Raw genomic sequence first — 19,584 nt, 5'->3', positions numbered from 1 at the left:
TGTACTGTTCTGTTTATTGGCTCGAAAAAAAAAGAGAATGGCACTTCAAAAACACCGCGGCACACGAAAGTAGCAGCAGAACATAACATTACAGTGCGGATAGGCTGCAGAAGCCTACTGCCTATCATGCAAGAAACTTGAACTCAGCGCTTGAAGAAGACATGAAATCCAATGCATAGCGTTCAATGCATTTCCCTAAAGTGCTCGTTTTCTCATTTTGGGTTTGTTTACAGGCCCCCCGAAGGGGGTCTCGGGCCGAACCCGGCATCAGTGCAACGCTGGGACAACCCGCGGCGCCGGAGGAGCAAGCCCCTTCACGACGCCAAGTGGCAAAAATTAGTTTAATATCTTGAGTCCAAATAGGACTCGTATCAGATATTAAGCTGATAAGAACAGATACTGAAAGGACAAATTTATTTACTACGTGAACACTTTACATATATGGGCTTCAAGCCACCCTTGACTCAAGGGAATGTCCCAAAGAAAACACTTATGTATCATGAACTAACACCACCGCGTGTCTGATTCAATCCTCGGCAAAACACGGATAAGAGAACAAATCACGGGGGTTTCAACAAGGGTTTCTTCACGGGGCTGTGCCACTTACACTGACACGACAACTGCTTTGCCTGGACTGTAATCAATCACTTACAGCAATAAGATACCATCCTACTCAATACTACAAACACACTCAATGTGGCAAGTCACATACATATAATGCCACTACCGGTAGCTCCGGGGGCACGACCAACGCAGAACTACACGAGGTTGTCAGGAATATGAAGACGGGTTCGGCACCGGGGCCGGATGGGCTACCGACAGAGGTTTTTAAAAAGTGTTGGATAGAGATAGGCGACACACTGGTCCAGGTAATCAATAACATCTTAGTGACTAAGAAGGTACCGGCATCATTCAAGCAAGGGCGTTCCCCCATCGTCACCTTACAAGAGATCTATTGTGTCCAGCACATGGGAGGCAAGAATTACCAAGTAACAGTGAATTCACGACAAGCCGTTACAACGCTCATGCAGTTAAGAACATCCGACTAGGAAACCAAGTCGTGCCCCTGATCCCCGTTGGCCCACCAAAAACCAGTGTATCCTGCTTGTTCCTGCCTTCAACCGTAACAGACGAGACCCTCATTCGAGCTCTCCTGCCCCACGGAAGCGTCACCGAAATTCGTCACGGCACCTTCAAAGGCCAGCCGACCGTCCTTACTGGTGTACGCAACATAACCATTAGGATGAAAGACGAGAACCCAGTGCCCAACTACCTTCGTGTCGGAGGCCACCGTGTGGTCTTCGACTACCCGGGTATTAATCGAGTGTGCCGCCGGTGCAGGGAGGAGAGGCACATTAGCGCGGACTGTACTGCAGTCCTGTGCGAGAGATGCGGTATATATGGACATCAAACGCCCTGCGAACTGCCTTTCCGGCGCTGTGGGCAGGCGCATGCCACTACGAGCTGCGACACACCACGGCTCTACAGCTCGGTAGCAGGCGGATCACAGGCTACGCACGCTTCGTCCGAGACGGCAGACATCAGTCACAACGAGTTTCCCCCCCTACACGAAGACCAACTGACGAAGACGGGACCGAGTGATGCTAAAGGTGACTCTCCCAGCGCGCCCTCGCAGCAGCCCACGGCCAACAACGACAGCATCTCAGTCCCAGCTGTAGGTGCTGCCAACAGTCAAAACAAGCCCCTCGAGGCATCACCTCAGCCCGAAAAAGAAAAAGACAAACAGTCAGATACCACGGAACCCAAGGAAGTAACCAACCCAAGAGCAGACGGAAAGGCTCCCAACTCACCCGAGTGGCCTCACTGGGAGGGAGTCGATAAAGAACTCCACCTTAGTGAAGACTCAGATATGGAAGCAACGGCAACCTGCGAAACAAAGCGAACACGGTCAAGCGACGACACGTTGGCAGAAGCAACAAAGAAGAAGAAAAAGGCACAGAGGTCCCCGAGGAAGAGCTCGCCTCATCATGGAGTTAAAGTGTAGGCAAACTGAACAAGCGGTGTGTGGTGTGTGCAGTGCCGACTGTTTGGGTGCGGGAGTATTGTGCGCGTGTGCGTGGAGTGCTGTGGCTTCACCAAGGAGGCCCACCACATGTACGGACCAAAGTCAGAACTTCAGCCGCCAGCAAAGAGAGCCTGAACTGGTGCGGTGTTACGGGAACCTGACAAACTCAACCGTGATAGTGCCCTCGGACTCACTACCTCCCGCACCGCTGCGAACTAAAGACCCCAGCCGGAAGCGACAGCACGTGAGCCAGCGCCTTCCCCTGTTATTTTACGTAACAAAGTGTATCTTAGAACAGAGCCTACTTGAGCAGATCATATGGGGTGCCCCCCCGGATGAGACTCTTTTTTGTGCATTGTCGATTGTCAGAGTACCCGTGAGTGGTGTTGTATCCGAGTTTCACTGGGATTGTTGGGGATTGAACCGAGTGTCATGTACACATGCTAGCTGGGTATGTCTGTTGGTGCCCCTTACACTGACACGACAACTTCTTTGCCTGGACTGTAATCAATCACTTACAGCAATAAGATACCATCCTACTCAATACTCCACCTTAGTGAAGACTCAGATATGGAAGCAACGGCAACCTGCGAAACAAAGCGAACACGGTCAAGCGACGACACGTTGGCAGAAGCAACAAAGAAGAAGAAAAAGGCACAGAGGTCCCCGAGGAAGAGCTCGCCTCATCATGGAGTTAAAGCGTAGGCAAACTGAACAAGCGGTGTGTGGTGTGTGCAGTGCCGACTGTTTGGGTGCGGGAGTATTGTGCGCGTGTGCGTGGAGGTTGCATTTTTCACTAAACGAAAAAGTGTATCTTATCAAGTGTATACTAGTTCCAAAGTTCTTGTACGCTGCCCGGATGATGCCTCCGCAGGGCCAGACGACACAGAGACTCACAAGGGCAGTCTTTGGGTTTTTCTGGGAGGATGGTACGGAAAGACTAGCTAGGGATGCAGTTAGATTTCCGAGCCGTCTGGGGGGCATAGATATCCCGTGTTTAGAGACAATGGGGAAGCTCCTGGCGTTGAGAACACTGTTAAGCATCATGGAAGACGTGGATGCCCCTGAGCGGGTGTTAGCGTTGTACCAGGGGCCGGAAACTTCGGCTAGTTTCGGTATCGCAAAATTAAGTGCCGCCATGACGCTGGTAGCCAAGCGAAAATTCAGCAACTTTGCATATGTGGCTTTATTTTTTCAACATACCCAGCAATAAAGTAAAGTGATTCCATTGTGTGTGGAAATAAAATGTGTACTTGGCTGTTTAGTTTTTTGGCACCCTATTTATTTATTTAGTCGCTTCATTCGTTTCGCCGACGGGCGGCGCTTTCGCTCTTATCTCTTCTCCTGCCATCCTGTCCGTCTGCTCCTACCGCTTTCACTGTGTACACGTGTAGATGTTTTGTAGTATGCCTTGAAGATGAAAATTTTGTTGTCTGCGAGTGCGAACGGGCTCAAAATGTCAGAGAAACTGAGAAAAGGACACAACGCGTGCTTCGATGCTGTGCGGTGCGACAACTCAGGAAGGAATAATACAGCGAAAATTTTCGGCTTCCCAGCGGACGGCATGCAGGTCAGCAGAAAGTTATGAAGAAGCAAGCGCTATCCTTATCAAAAAAGCTGCCGTGCGGACCGAAACATCTTCTGCTGTTGCTTTACAGTAAATTTCTTTTTGTTTGGTACAACGCTTTTGTCCGTACTGTTGTAAGCATGTGAAGCTACTTGTCGACAGTTTCTCATGAGCCGATTGATGCCAGCGGACACGCAGACGGAAATTTCGCTTCGGTATCGGTTTGGTGAGTGGTTGCTCTTCATTTTCTTTCCAACAGAGAAAAGCTTGCAAATTATGTTCGCCTAATGTGCCTAAATGCTTCTTCGACGAACTGGTTTGGCTTTAGAGCGTTCCGACGATCAGTTTGCTTATTAGCACGAAAGAAGCCCAAAAATTATTTACGTGGCAGCTGACCGCTGGCATTCCGTGTTACGAGAAGTTCGAGTTACCTGCGCGACGGCCGAGCGGCGCTTCGCTTTTCAACCTGTGCTAGGACACATTTTTTGTACCTTGTTTGCACTCTCAATATTTGTTTCGCTTTTACGTGTTTATTGATATCCATGGTGGTATTTGTTCCATTTACCAAGTGTGACGTATGGCGAAATTCCGCAGAAAATTCGCGAGCAATAAAGGGTTTTTTGGGCTAGCAAGTTTGCGAGAATAAGAATATGGAGCGGTTGTTAATGGTGGCGAAATGAGCTGGTCATCTCACGTAATAATAATTTTATTATTCACAAACGCGTGTTTTTATGAAACATCGTTTCTGTAGAATTCTATTGTGTACAGCAAATGAACGCGGGGACCTCTGCAGCAATTTTCTGTATACGACGAATTGTACGAAGATTTCTGTTATGTTTGTGTAACCGACAGAGAATGCGGACATTTGTACTTACTATACTAGACACACATATATGTGCTTTTGTGGCATGTATTGAACTTCACTTGTCATACGTTGCTAATAAAATCAGTGAATAAAGCACATTTCCCGCCTACTACTTTTTCTGCCCCAAACAAAATTCCACGCTTCAGGGCGTGCTGCCTCACGCGTATTCAGCTAAGAAATATATCCAAACAAATGTTTTCTGCACGTGCTGAGAGTCCAAGCAAATTAGCAACTGAAAGCTGTCGAAAACAAGATGTGCAGCAGCAACCCTATCAGAAAAGCAAAATGCAAGCGGTGTTTGTTCACGCTTGCGGCACACAAAGACAGGCGCGCTCGCTCAGACCATAGCAGACGATAAGCGGCACGGCGTTTCCTCCTCGCGCATCAACGAAAGCGTTGCTATAGCAGCATCAGTAATTTTTTTGTTGTCTTTTAGTTAGACAGTGTGGCCTACCAAGCACCAGGGGACAAATTGGCGCCAGTGGCGCAATTATCGGTTACCTGGGGGGTATACCAGCTGACCTGGCCGTGGTTGTACTTCCTCGGCCCGTCGAGGCGGCTGCTGGCCCCGCACTACACATTTGATATTAGCCAAAAGGCCGAGAAGCGATAGCGTTATTAACTTTCTAATTAGTCTCCGACGCGCAACACAACACGAGCAAAACGGTGGCCACAAGGCGAGCCCAAACATTGGCAGCCGGCACTCGCCCCGCGGCGGCCTTCGCCACGTGTCGAGCTTCACCGCAGGGCACGCGGTCACTCGTTTGTATGTTCTCTGTACATTCAACGCGCAGGCGACCGCTAGCGATTAGCAAAAAAGCTTGTCGCAAGCAGAAATGCGCTCGCTCAACGAGTACAGTTACGCACGATTGCGGAAAGACGCGGCGCGTCCCAAGATACGGCAGCGAGCCGCACCACGCATTTCTCGCTAGTAAACACACGGCAAAAGCAAAAAAAGAAACAGAAAAACACACCATACATAAATAATGATCACACACCACCATAGTACAAAGCAAACACTTACGCACATGCAAACGCAGAGATTGGGACGCGGGCAAACCACTAAGTGAAAACAGGCTCGCAGCGCGACAGCTGCTTATGTAGACGAGCGGCCTGCAGTGTCGCCGGGTGTTAGCACTCGCGTTGCAAGGAAACGACGATGGCAGACGCGGCTCGAACAACTCGGTCGCGGCGGAAGCAAAAGTGCACAGTCAGGGAGCGCGTTTCTTCTAGTTGCATGGCGCGATTGGGGCAGCCGTTGCAGAGATCCGACTTACGCGTCCGCCAACACACTGCGGGGGAACGATTGGCGAGGGCTGGACGCCGAAGGACGGCTGCAGAGCGGTGCGCTTCACCCTGTCGCCATCTGCCGGAGGCGCGGCACAACTCTTTTCGGCGCTTTGAAAATGCCTCGCGCGCCACTTGTACACATGACGGGTGCGCGCACCACTGCTTGTGCAGAGGAGAGCGACTTCAATGCCAAAATCAACGAAACAATTATGCAGTTAACTCCTCCAGCATTTGCGTTTCTTGCTTGGTCTGTGGAACGCGCGAGCGCTGGCGGGTACGTGTTTGCGTATCGAGAACATGAGACGCAGCCCACGTCCCCTGAGACGGTAGCACTGCAATGTCTTCTTGGCTCAGTGTTGTGTTTACTTTGCACGCTGCTAGGAGGCTTCAGAGTACGCGCGCACGCTTTCCTCGGTGCCTAGCTGACCCTGATTGCAATGAAAAAAAAAACAAAAAAAACACGAAAAACACTGAGAGACACGGCGGGACGTAGCATAGTTACATTACATTAGCGGGTGTAGCCAGCGGCAAGCAGATTTTCTTGATCACGATAAAGTTGAGCTGAAAGCGCTTCGTTTACAGTGTAAAACTTAAAATGAAGGGCGGCGTAAACGAAGCGATTAACTCGGGCAGTTGTGCAAGCATTGGCGCTTTCTGCATGACCTGTAAACCCCGCGCGCGCGTTGGACCTCCCCCCCCCCCTTGTGTGCGTTTGTGTGTGTGTGTTTGTGTGAGAGAGAGAGAGAGACATCGTTTTCGCGTATAGGACTTAGCACAGCATTTTGTCAAGACACGACTGCGGCCGTCGTGTAGTGTTTACTGAGGTTTCTTTTGGTACTTTGCGCGCTGCTAGGAGGCTCCAGAATACACGCACACACTTGTTTTGGACGCCACTGTACTGTTCTGTTTATTGGCTCGAAAAAAAAAGAGAATGGCACTTCAAAAACACCGCGGCACACGAAAGTAGCAGCAGAACATAACATTACAGTGCGGATAGGCTGCAGAAACCTACTGCCTATCATGCAAGAAACTTGAACTCAGCGCTTGAAGAAGACATGAAATCCAATGCATAGCGTTCAATGCATTTCCCTAAAGTGCTCGTTTTCTCATTTTGGGTTTGTTTACAGGCCCCCCGAAGGGGGTCTCGGGCCGAACCCGGCATCAGTGCAACGCTGGGACAACCCGCGGCGCCGGAGGAGCAAGCCCCTTCACGACGCCAAGTGGCAAAAATTAGTTTAATATCTTGAGTCCAAATAGGACTCGTATCAGATATTAAGCTGATAAGAACAGATACTGAAAGGACAACTTTATTTACTACGTGAACACTTTACATATATGGGCTTCAAGCCACCCTTGACTCAAGGGAATGTCCCAAAGAAAACACTTATGTATCATGAACTAACACCACCGCGTGTCTGATTCAATCCTCGGCAAAACACAGATAAGAGAACAAATCACGGGGGTTTCAATAAGGGTTTCTTCACGGGGCTGTGCCACTTACACTGACACGACAACTGCTTTGCCAGGACTGTAATCAATCACTTACAGCAATAAGATACCATCCTACTCAATACTACAAACACACTCAATGTGGCAAGTCACATACATATAATGCCACTACCGGTAGCTCCGGGGGCACGACCAACGCAGAACTACACGAGGTTGTCAGGAATATGAAGACGGGTTCGGCACCGGGGCCGGATGGGCTACCGACAGAGGTTTTTAAAAAGTGTTGGATAGAGATAGGCGACACACTGGTCCAGGTAATCAATAACATCTTAGTGACTAAGAAGGTACCGGCATCATTCAAGCAAGGGCGTTCCCCCATCGTCACCTTACAAGAGATCTATTGTGTCCAGCACATGGGAGGCAAGAATTACCAAGTAACAGTGAATTCACGACAAGCCGTTACAATGGTCATGCAGTTAAGAACATCCGACTAGGAAACCAAGTCGTGCCCCTGATCCCCGTTGGCCCACCAAAAACCAGTGTATCCTGCTTGTTCCTGCCTTCAAGCGTAACAGACGAGACCCTCATTCGAGCTCTCCTGCCCCACGGAAGCGTCACCGAAATTCGTCACGGCACCTTCAAAGGCCAGCCGACCGTCCTTACTGGTGTACGCAACATAACCATTAGGATGAAAGACGAGAACCCAGTGCCCAACTACCTTCGTGTCGGAGGCCACCGTGTGGTCTTCGACTACCCGGGTATTAAGCGAGTGTGCCGCCGGTGCAGGGAGGAGAGGCACATTAGCGCGGACTGTACTGCAGTCCTGTGCGAGAGATGCGGTATATATGGACATCAAACGCCCTGCGAACTGCCTTTCCGGCGCTGTGGGCAGGCGCATGCCACTACAAGCTGCGACACACCACGGCTCTACAGCTCGGTAGTAGGCGGATCACAGGCTACGCACGCTTCGTCCGAGACGGCAGACATCAGTCACAACGAGTTTCCCCCCCTACACGAAGACCAACTGACGAAGACGGGACCGAGTGATGCTAAAGGTGACTCTCCCAGCGCGCCCTCGCAGCAGCCCACGGCCAACAACGACAGCATCTCAGTCCCAGCTGTAGGTGCTGCCAACAGTCAAAACAAGCCCCTCGAGGCATCACCTCAGCCCGAAAAAGAAAAAGACAAACAGTCAGATACCACGGAACCCAAGGAAGTAACCAACCCAAGAGCAGACGGAAAGGCTCCCAACTCACCCGAGTGGCCTCACTGGGAGGGAGTCGATAAAGAACTCCACCTTAGTGAAGACTCAGATATGGAAGCAACGGCAACCTGCGAAACAAAGCGAACACGGTCAAGCGACGACACGTTGGCAGAAGCAACAAAGAAGAAGAAAAAGGCACAGAGGTCCCCGAGGAAGAGCTCGCCTCATCATGGAGTTAAAGTGTAGGCAAACTGAACAAGCGGTGTGTGGTGTGTGCAGTGCCGACTGTTTGGGTGCGGGAGTATTGTGCGCGTGTGCGTGGAGTGCTGTGGCTTCACCAAGGAGGCCCACCACATGTACGGACCAAAGTCAGAACTTCAGCCGCCAGCAAAGAGAGCCTGAACTGGTGCGGTGTTACGGGAACCTGACAAACTCAACCGTGATAGTGCCCTCGGACTCACTACCTCCCGCACCGCTGCGAACTAAAGACCCCAGCCGGAAGCGACAGCACGTGAGCCAGCGCCTTCCCCTGTTATTTTACGTAACAAAGTGTATCTTAGAACAGAGCCTACTTGAGCAGATCATATGGGGTGCCCCCCCGGATGAGACTCTTTTTTGTGCATTGTCGATTGTCAGAGTACCCGTGAGTGGTGTTGTATCCGAGTTTCACTGGGATTGTTGGGGATTGAACCGAGTGTCATGTACACATGCTAGCTGGGTATGTCTGTTGGTGCCCCTTACACTGACACGACAACTTCTTTGCCTGGACTGTAATCAATCACTTACAGCAATAAGATACCAGCCTACTCAATACTCCACCTTAGTGAAGACTCAGATATGGAAGCAACGGCAACCAGCGAAACAAAGCGAACACGGTCAAGCGACGACACGTTGGCAGAAGCAACAAAGAAGAAGAAAAAGGCACAGAGGTCCCCGAGGAAGAGCTCGCCTCATCATGGAGTTAAAGCATAGGCAAACTGAACAAGCGGTGTGTGGTGTGTGCAGTGCCGACTGTTTGGGTGCGGGAGTATTGTGCGCGTGTGCGTGGAGGTTGCATTTTTCACTAAACGAAAAAGTGTATCTTATCAAGTGTATACTAGTTCCAAAGTTCTTGTACGCTGCCCGGATGATGCCTCCGCAGGGCCAGACGACACAGAGACTCACAAGGGCAGTCTTTGGGTTTTTCTGGGAGGATGGTACGGAAAGACTAGCTAGGGATGCAGTTAGATTTCCGAGCCGTCTGGGGGGCATAGATATCCCGTGTTTAGAGACAATGGGGAAGCTCCTGGCGTTGAGAACACTGTTAAGCATCATGGAAGACGTGGATGCCCCTGAGCGGGTGTTAGCGTTGTACTTCCTCGGCCCGTCGAGGCGGCTGCTGGCCCCGCACTACACATTTGATATTAGTCAAAAGGCCGAGAAGCGATAGCGTTATTAACTTTCTAATTAGTCTCCGACGCGCAACACAACACGAGCAAAACGGTGGCCACAAGGCGAGCCCAAACATTGGCAGCCGGCACTCGCCCCGCGGCGGCCTTCGCCACGTGTCGAGCTTCACCGCAGGGCACGCGGTCACTCGTTTGTATGTTCTCTGTACATTCAACGCGCAGGCGACCGCTAACGATTAGCAAAAAAGCTTGTCGCAAGCAGAAATGCGCTCGCTCAACGAGTACAGTTACGCACGATTGCGGAAAGACGCGGCGCGTCCCAAGATACGGCAGCGAGCCGCACCACGCATTTCTCGCTAGTAAACACACGGCAAAAGCAAAAAAAGAAACAAAAACACACCATACATAAATAATGATCACACACCACCATAGTACAAAGCAAACACTTACGCACATGCAAACGCAGAGATTGGGACGCGGGCAAACCACTAAGTGAAAACAGGCTCGCAGCGCGACAGCTGCTTATGTAGACGGCATGTGGCTAAAAGGAGGAAATTATTCCACGTTTTGATTGGCTCCTGAAACCCCTGTCAGTTGGGGACAAAAGTTAGGGACATTTAGGGAATTTGTTGTTGCAGCGAGCAGGCTTGATGTGGCTTCGCGCGTCGCCTCCTAGGGAATTCCCTGTAAGAAGCTGAGTGCCAGCGCATCGCCTCCTCTAAAAAGAGGAGGCGATAGCCAGTGTCTAGCAGCAGACGACGCAAGAAACGGCTGGAACTGAGGCTTCCTTTTGTAATTACTTCAATTTTTCCGGGTGTCTTGCTGAACGATTTTTTTTAATGCGGAGCGTGCCTGTCTGACCGTGTCCATGGTGTCGCCCCGAGTTTGTCCTGCGCTGGTTCCTTTATTCTTAAAAAACTTCAAAATTTCTTTCTCCTCTGTGTGTTATGCTGGCCCGCGCCAACCAATAATCAGATTTGGAGGACGTCTCCTTCATTATTTCTCCGACACTTAATTACCTCTGCATTTAAGTTTCTGCTTCTTTCAAGAACGATGAGAAAATCAGAGAAATTCCGTTCACGGCTGCGAGATTTCCTACAACCGCGCGTGTACCCGGGAGAACAGTTATCGCAATAGCAGTTTTACTTGCGCAGTGTGCCACATTTAAACTAAAAAGAAACGTAGGATAAGATACTGCCCCTTCAAGTCAGTTTCCAGATGTGGTCATTCCAAAATGCACATTTATTGGCAATAGATGGTAGCGTAGCTTATTTAGTGGCTCTAAGTCTAAACAATTTTGTGTTATTGCAGGATGCTCGATTGCTTTGACACTAGCCCTTTGTAGTAACCGATGTAAGACAAGCATTAGATTGCTTCCAACCTACAGGTTTCAAGAGCAGATGTGAAGGCCAGTATTAAAATATTCAAAATCTTTAGAACCTGATGTTGTAAGTGAACCTGCAGTGTAGCATCTCAATCTTTAATAATGTCTTCTTGTGAAGACCTTTAACATGTTCCTCAGACAAATGTCATAACTTTTCAGCTTGAGAGGTACAACTTGAATTGGTTGTGAATGTTGGCTACCTGGCAGTTCGTTTAAACTGCAGCATAAATACGAATAAGTGACCAGGGGACGATGACGTGCAAGTGCTTGGGTATTGTTCTCCACATTATTTTTCACGTTCCTGCACAATGTAAAAGGAATATACCAAATGAAGGAGACAGTTTTTAGTTTTATTTATTCCCAGTTTCACGGCCATAGAAGACAACATATCAGAGGTGCTCAGCACAAACATTGTAGGTGCATCCAGATGCTTGTTGAGACCCCTGTCACTGAAAAGTAAAAAAGAAATAGCATTTTGAAAACTGGTCAAGAACTACATATATTTCCTTAGGAGCCTCCCATTCACAATTCAAATGAACAAACAGCTTAAACACAGTACACTATTGTGTTGCTTGCGTGTATGTTTTTTAATATGCGTGTGGACACTAACGTTTCTGCTGTATCTTTTTTCCTTTATTTTTTTTTCTTGTACGCACGTGGCAGAATTCTCTTATGTTATTATTCTTCGTTTAATCTGCTCAGGTAACACACCCCTCATTAATGCCCGTGGGGCCATAAGGGTATCTTGAATAAATAAACATAGAACACCAAATACATGGTGCTACATCTACAAATTAACGTTTTTGTAGCAGTTAAAAAATTTTAAAATAAATAATAAAATGGCACATTTCCACACATTTCCTAATACAAATCAAAAACACGGCCAACTCCAGCTTTCTTCAAAATTTTGTATACGAGTCTCTTTGAACCGGGCAAAAAAACTGTAAACATCTTGAAAACAATTTTATTTGCACGTAAAATGCAGGCAGCTTAACTAGGGTGTCGCAGAAGCTGTTGTACAACAATGACTTACTTGCTCGTCTCTATTTTTCTGATTTTGCACTTCTACGAACAAGTCACATCCTACAGTCGCAATGAGGTTGGTCGACCTGTTAACAGTTACAAAAAAAAAGCTATTGTATTGTGCTTATTTCTAACATTATTTTAAAGTTCTTACTCTCACTACTGTGACACCTAAGGCTGATTCAGCTGGAGAGCACCCCTATGTTGGCAGCCAATTCTATAGTGGTATGAAGTGGCAAAGATTTGGCAAAACAAAGCCTTTTTGTGATGTAAGGATGATGCTCTACCAGGTGAGTGCAAGGGTGGAGATTGCTTCACCTTTGCACGCTAATGCATTAATCACGACTAAGTTCAGTCAGGTGTCCTCGACATTTCAAAGAAGTGCCGAGCAAAAACTGTTTTGAAGAACAACTCAGAAATACTAATGGCCAGAAATGGGCGGCCGGGCGGCCAGAATGTAACGGTCTCTCTTAACTCCAAATTAAAAACAAGTCAGCTTAAAACAAGTAAAAAATACCTTAAAGGAGTAGCACCACAATAAACGTTCATGCATGATTAGGCTCTACTTAAAGGAGTACTTGAAATATCAAAGCTGAGATAACTATGCAAAAAGTTACCTTTGTAGCTGCAGATTTTAGTAGCAACCATTCAGTATAACATATTTTAAATCAATTTTAATACTTGCATGCACAAGAAAGCTCCGAATGAATACCCTTTCGACACTGGCATAAGCAAGATACATGGAGTGCCTCGCCATGCAGTTCGCCCCAAAATGCCGACATTAGGGCTCCAGTTAATTAGCCAACACACTGGCTGCTGATGGTGCACGCTGAACTGCCTTGTGAATCATGTCACAGTTTTGGGACTGATATCATGCAGCCCAGACGCGTGCGGCCATGGCCAGCTTGGGCCACTCTAGGGCACGCATCTAGTCTGAACATGATGCAATGAGAACAGCGACATCAAGAGTGCCATTCTCTCATGGCGGCCGCCTTGGTGTTCGTTCTGTCCAAGACAAAACTGACACGAATAAACAGGGCTCAAAATAATTATATATCCTGAGGTCGACTATCTAATGTTCCATTCTATGATTCCTGGGCTGGTAGGCACGCATAGAAATGGGAAAAATGTAACACGAAAATTTCATACCAGTACTTTTTTAGAATATTTACATAGACAAATGAACTGCAAGCTAATGACCCTTTCTGCCAGTTGTTGCCCTCATCTGTCCACCATTCCTCAGCTGAGCATGAAAGACTGGTACAATAAAGTGTCAAGTTTATATTTGACAAGTTTGCAAGCTCAGTGATTTACATTGAACTTTTTATGATCTTTCCTTACAAGGATTTAACCTATAACCACTCCTCCCTGGCTTGGCTCATGTACAATGCTTAAGCTTCACGCACATACTGTACTTGGTACAGTTTCATTTACGAAAGTGAAGCTTCCAGCCTCTCCCTGATGTGTCTGTAGTCCACCCAAAATGCACTGCAGAAAGCCAACTTTTTCTAATGATGACGATCGTGGGTGAAGTGAAAAAACATTAAAACGCTTCCCGTCATCTGAATTGAACCTGGGTCCCTCATGTTATGAAGCTGACATCTATCCCATTGCGCCATTCCAGCACAGTCGAAGCAATCTGGATTTGCATAGAAGTGGAAAATTACACAGGAAATGTACACCTCCATCTAACGACAATGGTTGTACACTACGGAAGGTCATGGATTGCCTGCATCAGTAAAGCTCTAGAGAGCACAAGTGCAGTGCATCAGACCGTCCCAATAAGAAACAGGTGTTCAGTACTGGGCTGGTTAATTTGGTGTTGGACTTGGTTTCGGAAAGCTTCACATCCCCCATTTTTGTCGTTTCAACAGATGGGCAGTTGATTTTTTGTCAAGTCTTCCCATCAGTAACTAGGACACAGCTACATATTTGGTTGTCATACTACCAGGGTGGTCTGCGAGCAGACGCAGTCTGTCTGCGGCTAATTTCGAGTGTACCACAAAACGACCCACTTGTGGAGGCATTCACCTGCTTTCCATGGGTACCCAGAAAGGATGTAGACCAAGCCTTGCTCTCCAGGCCCTGCACCAACATCGTAGGGGCCAAGCCCAAGCACTTCTTTTTTTCCACTGGAAGCCCCCTCCTATGCAGATGCTGCAGGAACAGGATTAAATGCTGTGTCAGCACAACTGAAAATTGGGTAGGCTAATAATACATCTTTGAAAAACAAAATGCGTAAAAGATGGCGACGTGGAATAAGACCACACAGGACAACCCACTACAAGAAAAAGAACACACATACAGCGCATTGTCCTGTGTTGTTTTCTGCAAAAGCAGAAGTGGGCAATCTCTGCCGCATTGTTAACAACAAGGATTATTCAAGTAAAGGGAGGAAGGAGTGCAGTGTTTACCTTGCGCAGCCTTTAGTTCATTGTACGATTGGCATGGTTTACAGAATTCCGTTGTCATGTAAGTCCGTGTATGTGGGCCAGACAGGACGCTGTGTAAGCGTCCATCTCAGAGAGCACTTGTTTACGGTAACGAAATCAACGGGAGCGAATCTTCCTGCACGTGATAAAAAGTGTGGGTGCCACCCTTTGTTTGACGAGGCTGTGGTGTGTCCCTCCTGCCTGTACGCGTTATTTGTGTGCTTTCAAATTTTCAGTGGCTTTATGCCCTGCCACATCCTATTTGTCCCATATGCAGCTTCTTCCATTCACCTTCAATGTACACTTTACTGACAGCTGCTCCTGGTGCCTCCTCATAAAGGGCACAAAATGCCGCGTAACCTTCACAGCCCCTTGGACGATCTGATTCGGCCGCTGTCATTTGGTCTATCCTTTCTCTCTCCCTCTTCTGTCTTTTTTGGCTCACGATTTCACGCTTTTGTTTTTCCCTTCGGACGCGATATCCTTACGATCTCTGTACAGAAGCGACGTTTTCCATTCATCTCCCGCAACGCAACTTAACTGCCCGAAGAGCTAGAACTCTGATGCGTGCACACGACATACTCGCGAGATTAACGCTATCAAACACATGCATACTTACGTTCGAGGCACTGCACCAACTGCACCTCACACCAGGACTGCGCTTCGGGGAGTACACGCCACCGGTTCGTTCAAACTTGAGCAATGTTATGGGCTCCTACACAAAAGGAACAACAGTGAAACGCCTGAAACTGCGGCCGGAGTGTGTGGGGACATAGCATCGTAATTTGAATTTAGCGTATGCTGCATACTTGGAGAAACAAGGACTGGGAAAAGACAAACCACAGGCACGTTGGCTACACGAAGCAGGTGTTGGTTTGCGGGACAACGTCTGGTTTGTCTTTTTTCATTGTCTCTTCCTCGTCCAAGTATGCAGCGCACGCTAAATTTGAATTCAAGATTAAACATCCATTGTCAAAATACTATCGGGAACGAGAATGACAGCTAGGAGGCCGAGGCGGCCATGCAAACAAGAATTCACGCAGCTTTAGGTACACAGTACAGTGGTATAAACACAAAAACTACAACAAACATAAAATAACGACGTTACTGACCTTGCTGGGAAAATGAGCGCATAGATGCCCTCTTTTCCGCTCTTCCGCGTCTGTGACAGCAAACGCCAGAGACCGCCATGGCTGATCTACGCTGAGCTCAGGCTGCAAGTCTCTTGAAATGTGGTAGTAGTCATAGAGTGTAGGTAAGAAATACACCTGATTGGATAGGAATATCGCACCAATACTAGCATTCACGGTATATTCACGCATTTGCAGCTTCATTTGATAGCAATCAACACAAACTGACACTGACACGCTGGGTACTGACAGCGCAAATCGTTCACTCGGGAAGGACCCAGGGAAATGCTGCGACTACTTCGGCGTTGTCCCTAGGCGCTCAAAAACAAGCCCAGTGACGTCACGTTTTGATCACGTGACCCAAGGATTTCTTTCCTCCTTTTAGCCGCTCCGATGTAGACGAGCGGCCTGCAGTGTCGCCGGGTGTTAGCACTCGCGTTGCAAGGAAACGACGATGGAGGATGTAGACGAGTGGCCTGCATTGTCGCCGGGTGTTAGCAGTCGCGTTGCAACGAAACGACGATGGCAGACGCGGCTCGAACAACTCGGTCGCGGCGGAAGCAAAAGTGCACAGTCAGGGAGCGCGTTTCTTCTAGTTGCATGGCGCGATTGGGGCAGCCGTTGCAGAGATCCGACTTACGCGTCCACCAACACACTGCGGGGGAACGATTGGCGAGGGCTGGACGCCTGCAGAGCGGTGCGCTTCACCCTGTCGCCATCTGCCGGAGGCGCGGCACAACTCTTTTCGGCGCTTTGAAAATGCCTCGCGCGCCACTTGTACACATGACGGGTGCGCGCACCACTGCTTGTGCAGAGGAGAGCGACTTCAATGCCAAAATCAACGAAACAATTATGCAGTTAACTCCTCCAGCATTTGCGTTTCTTGCTTGGTCTGTGGAACGCGCGAGCGCTGGCGGGTACGTGTTTGCGTATCGAGAACATGAGACGCAGCGCACGTCCCCTGAGACGGTAGCACTGCAATGTCTTCTTGGCTCAGTTTTGTGTTTACTTTGCGCGCTGCTAGGAGGCTTCAGAGTACGCGCGCACGCTTTCCTCGGTGCCTAGCTGACCCTGATTGCAATGAAAAAAAAACAAAAAAAACACGAAAACACTGCAGAGACACGGCGGGACGTAGCATAGTTACATTACATTAGCGGGTGTAGCCAGCGGCAAGCAGATTTTCTTGATCACGGTAAAGTTGAGCTGAAAGCGCTTCGTTTACAGTGTAAACCTTAAAATGAAGGGCGGCGTAAACGAAGCGATTAACTCGGGCAGTTGTGCAAGCATTGGCGCTTTCTGCATGATCTGTAAACCCCGCGCGCGCGTTGGACCTCCCCCCCCCCCTTGTGTGCGTTTGTGTGTGTGTGTGTTTGTGTGAGAGAGAGAGAGAGACATCGTTTTCGCGTATAGGACTTAGCACAGCATTTTATCAAGACACGACTGCGGCCGTCGTGTAGTGTTTACTGAGGTTTCTTTTGGTACTTTGCGCGCTGCTAGGAGGCTCCAGAATACACGCACACACTTGTTTTGGACGCCACTGTACTGTTCTGTTTATTGGCTCGAAAAAAAAGAGAATGGCACTTCAAAAACACCGCGGCACACGAAAGTAGCAGCAGAACATAACATTACAGTGCGGATAGGCTGCAGAAACCTACTGCCTATCATGCAAGAAACTTGAACTCAGCGCTAGAAGAAGACATGAAATCCAATGCATAGCGTTCAATGCCTTTCCCTAAAGTGCTCGTTTTCTCATTTTGGGTTTGTTTACAGGCCCCGCGAAGGGGGTCTTGGGCCGAACCCGGCATCAGTGCAACGGTGGGACAACCCGCAGCGCCGGAGGAGCAAGCCCCTTCACGGCGCCAAGTGGCAAAAATTAGTTTAATATCTTGAGTCCAAATAGGACTCGTATCAGATATTAAGCTGATAAGAACAGATACTGAAAGGACAACTTCATTTACTACGTGAACACTTTACATATATGGGCTTCAAGCCACCCTTGACTCAAGGGAATGTCCCAAAGAAAACACTTATGTATCATGACCTAACACAACCGCGTGTCTCATTCAATCCTCGGCAACACACAGACAAGAGAACAAATCACGGGGGTTTCAACAAGGGTTTCTTCACGGGGCTGTGCCCCTTACACTGACACGACAACTGCTTTGCTTGGACTGTAATCAATCACTTACAGCCATAAGATACCATCCTACTCAATACTACGAACACACTCAATGTGGCAAGTCACATACATATAATGCCACTACCGGTAGCTCCGGGGCATTGAAATTTACCAAGTACGTTGCGTCTACACGAGTGCACAAACAAGAGAAAATATAAGCCACTATCGGCTACAGGGACCCACTACCGGCCTGTCAGTCTCCTTGCCCGGAGAGGCCTACATACGGACTCGCCCGAGGACATCCTAAAGCTTAGGTCTCATGTAACCACATCGGGGAAGTCAAACTTGATTCGTACTCGCCCGTCGGCCACGTCCAAGTAGTTGCAGGACCATCGACGCAGAAACTCCGCTTCCCCCAGCCAAAATAGCTGGGCTGACAGAACTGCCCTGATCTCTCGTCTAAAGTGACTAAGCAGGGGCCACTGCAACCGTAACCGCCTTTCCTGGGCAACCGCTTTGCAGCGGTTTCTCCATAAAACAAACTCCCCCACAACTACGCAGAGCTTCCCGAAAGCGTCTCGGGGGCAAGAGCTTCGTGCGTAATATTGGGCTACTCTCAACCCTGGTGCCGCCCTGTGGACCAGCCTCCAAAAGGCCTTGGCCACGTCACAACTGGCTACGGCGTGATCCACTATCTCTTGCCGCCCGCAGTTGGGGCAAGCAGCGTCAGCAGTTACGCCCCACCTCTGCAGGCGGTCTTTGGTCGGAAGGATTCTCCATCCTCGTTGCCACTGCACGTCTATGGCAGACTCCGGGAGGTGCCCTGACGTCAGGGCCCTCCACGGAAAATGCGGTGGGTCTACCCGGTGGGCTGCTCTGCGAACAGCTAACTGTTCACATAGCCGTGAGGGCTGGGTACCTTTGATGTCCACTGTGGGATCAGAACTAAAAGTACTTGGTACAACCCTACAACGCCCTTGTACACCGGCGGAACGACTCCCGCACTAGGGTAAAGATTACCGGTTAAGTGCGGGGCCAGCAGCCGCCTCGACGGGCCGAGGAACTACAACGCTAACACCCGCTCAGGGGCATTCACGTCTTCCATGATGCTTAACAGTGTTCTCAACGCCAGGAGCTTCCCCATTGTCTCTAAACACGGGATACCCATGCCCCCCAGACGCCTCGGAAATCTAACTGCATCCCTAGCTAGTCTTTCCGTACCATCCTCCCAGAAAAACCCAAAGACTGCCCTTGTGAGTCTCTGTGTCGTCTGGCCCTGCGGAGGCATCATCCGGGCAGCGTACAAGAACTTTGGAACGAGTATACACTTGATAAGATACACTTTTTCGTTTAGTGAAAAATGGAACGTCTTGGCTCGGTCAATCTCATGTTCGACTTCGTCAACTATATCTCTGAACTGGTTTGTATCAATGCCCCTTTGGTTAAAGTGTAACCCGAGACACCGTACAGCTGACACAACACGAAAATCAGGTGGCAATTATACTTCTTTGGTTCCAATTGGGAGAACCGTAACCTTTACCACATTGAGCTTTGCCCCAGAAAGTTGGGCATACAAGTCGAAGTCTCTAACAACCTCCGCTACACTTTCTACATTCCTAACAAAGACTGAGACATCATCGGCGTAAGCAGAAACCCTTACCGAGCCCAGCCCTGGGATGGGCAGGCCCTGGATTCTGGGGTTACCCG

General features: G+C 48.9%; 1 long non-coding RNA gene and 3 pseudogenes across 1 annotated transcript; all 4 read right to left on the bottom strand.

Annotated features, from left to right (window-relative positions):
• Nucleotides 1–245: 245 nt before the first annotated feature.
• LOC144150322 (U2 spliceosomal RNA) lies at nt 246–417 on the bottom strand (annotated as a pseudogene).
• A 6,470-nt stretch (nt 418–6,887) lies between these two features.
• On the bottom strand, nt 6,888–7,057 carry LOC144150323 (U2 spliceosomal RNA; annotated as a pseudogene).
• A 7,280-nt stretch (nt 7,058–14,337) lies between these two features.
• LOC144149586 (uncharacterized) lies at nt 14,338–15,870 on the bottom strand. Its single transcript, XR_013318336.1, has 3 exons — nt 15,741–15,870; nt 15,248–15,343; nt 14,338–14,353 (listed from the first exon to the last, which is right to left on the bottom strand). It is a non-coding gene; the product is annotated as an uncharacterized LOC144149586 (long non-coding RNA).
• Nucleotides 15,871–17,540: 1,670 nt separating this feature from the next.
• On the bottom strand, nt 17,541–17,716 carry LOC144150338 (U2 spliceosomal RNA; annotated as a pseudogene).
• Nucleotides 17,717–19,584: the final 1,868 nt, after the last annotated feature.

Source organism: Haemaphysalis longicornis, unplaced genomic scaffold, assembly GCF_048455015.1.
Source record: "Haemaphysalis longicornis isolate Haplotype H1 unplaced genomic scaffold, Haemaphysalis longicornis Haplotype H1 scaffold_8, whole genome shotgun sequence".
Taxonomy (NCBI): Eukaryota; Metazoa; Arthropoda; class Arachnida; order Ixodida; family Ixodidae; genus Haemaphysalis; species Haemaphysalis longicornis.
Note: the sequence above shows the minus strand (reverse complement) of the source record. Positions and strands in the feature narration are given on the sequence as shown.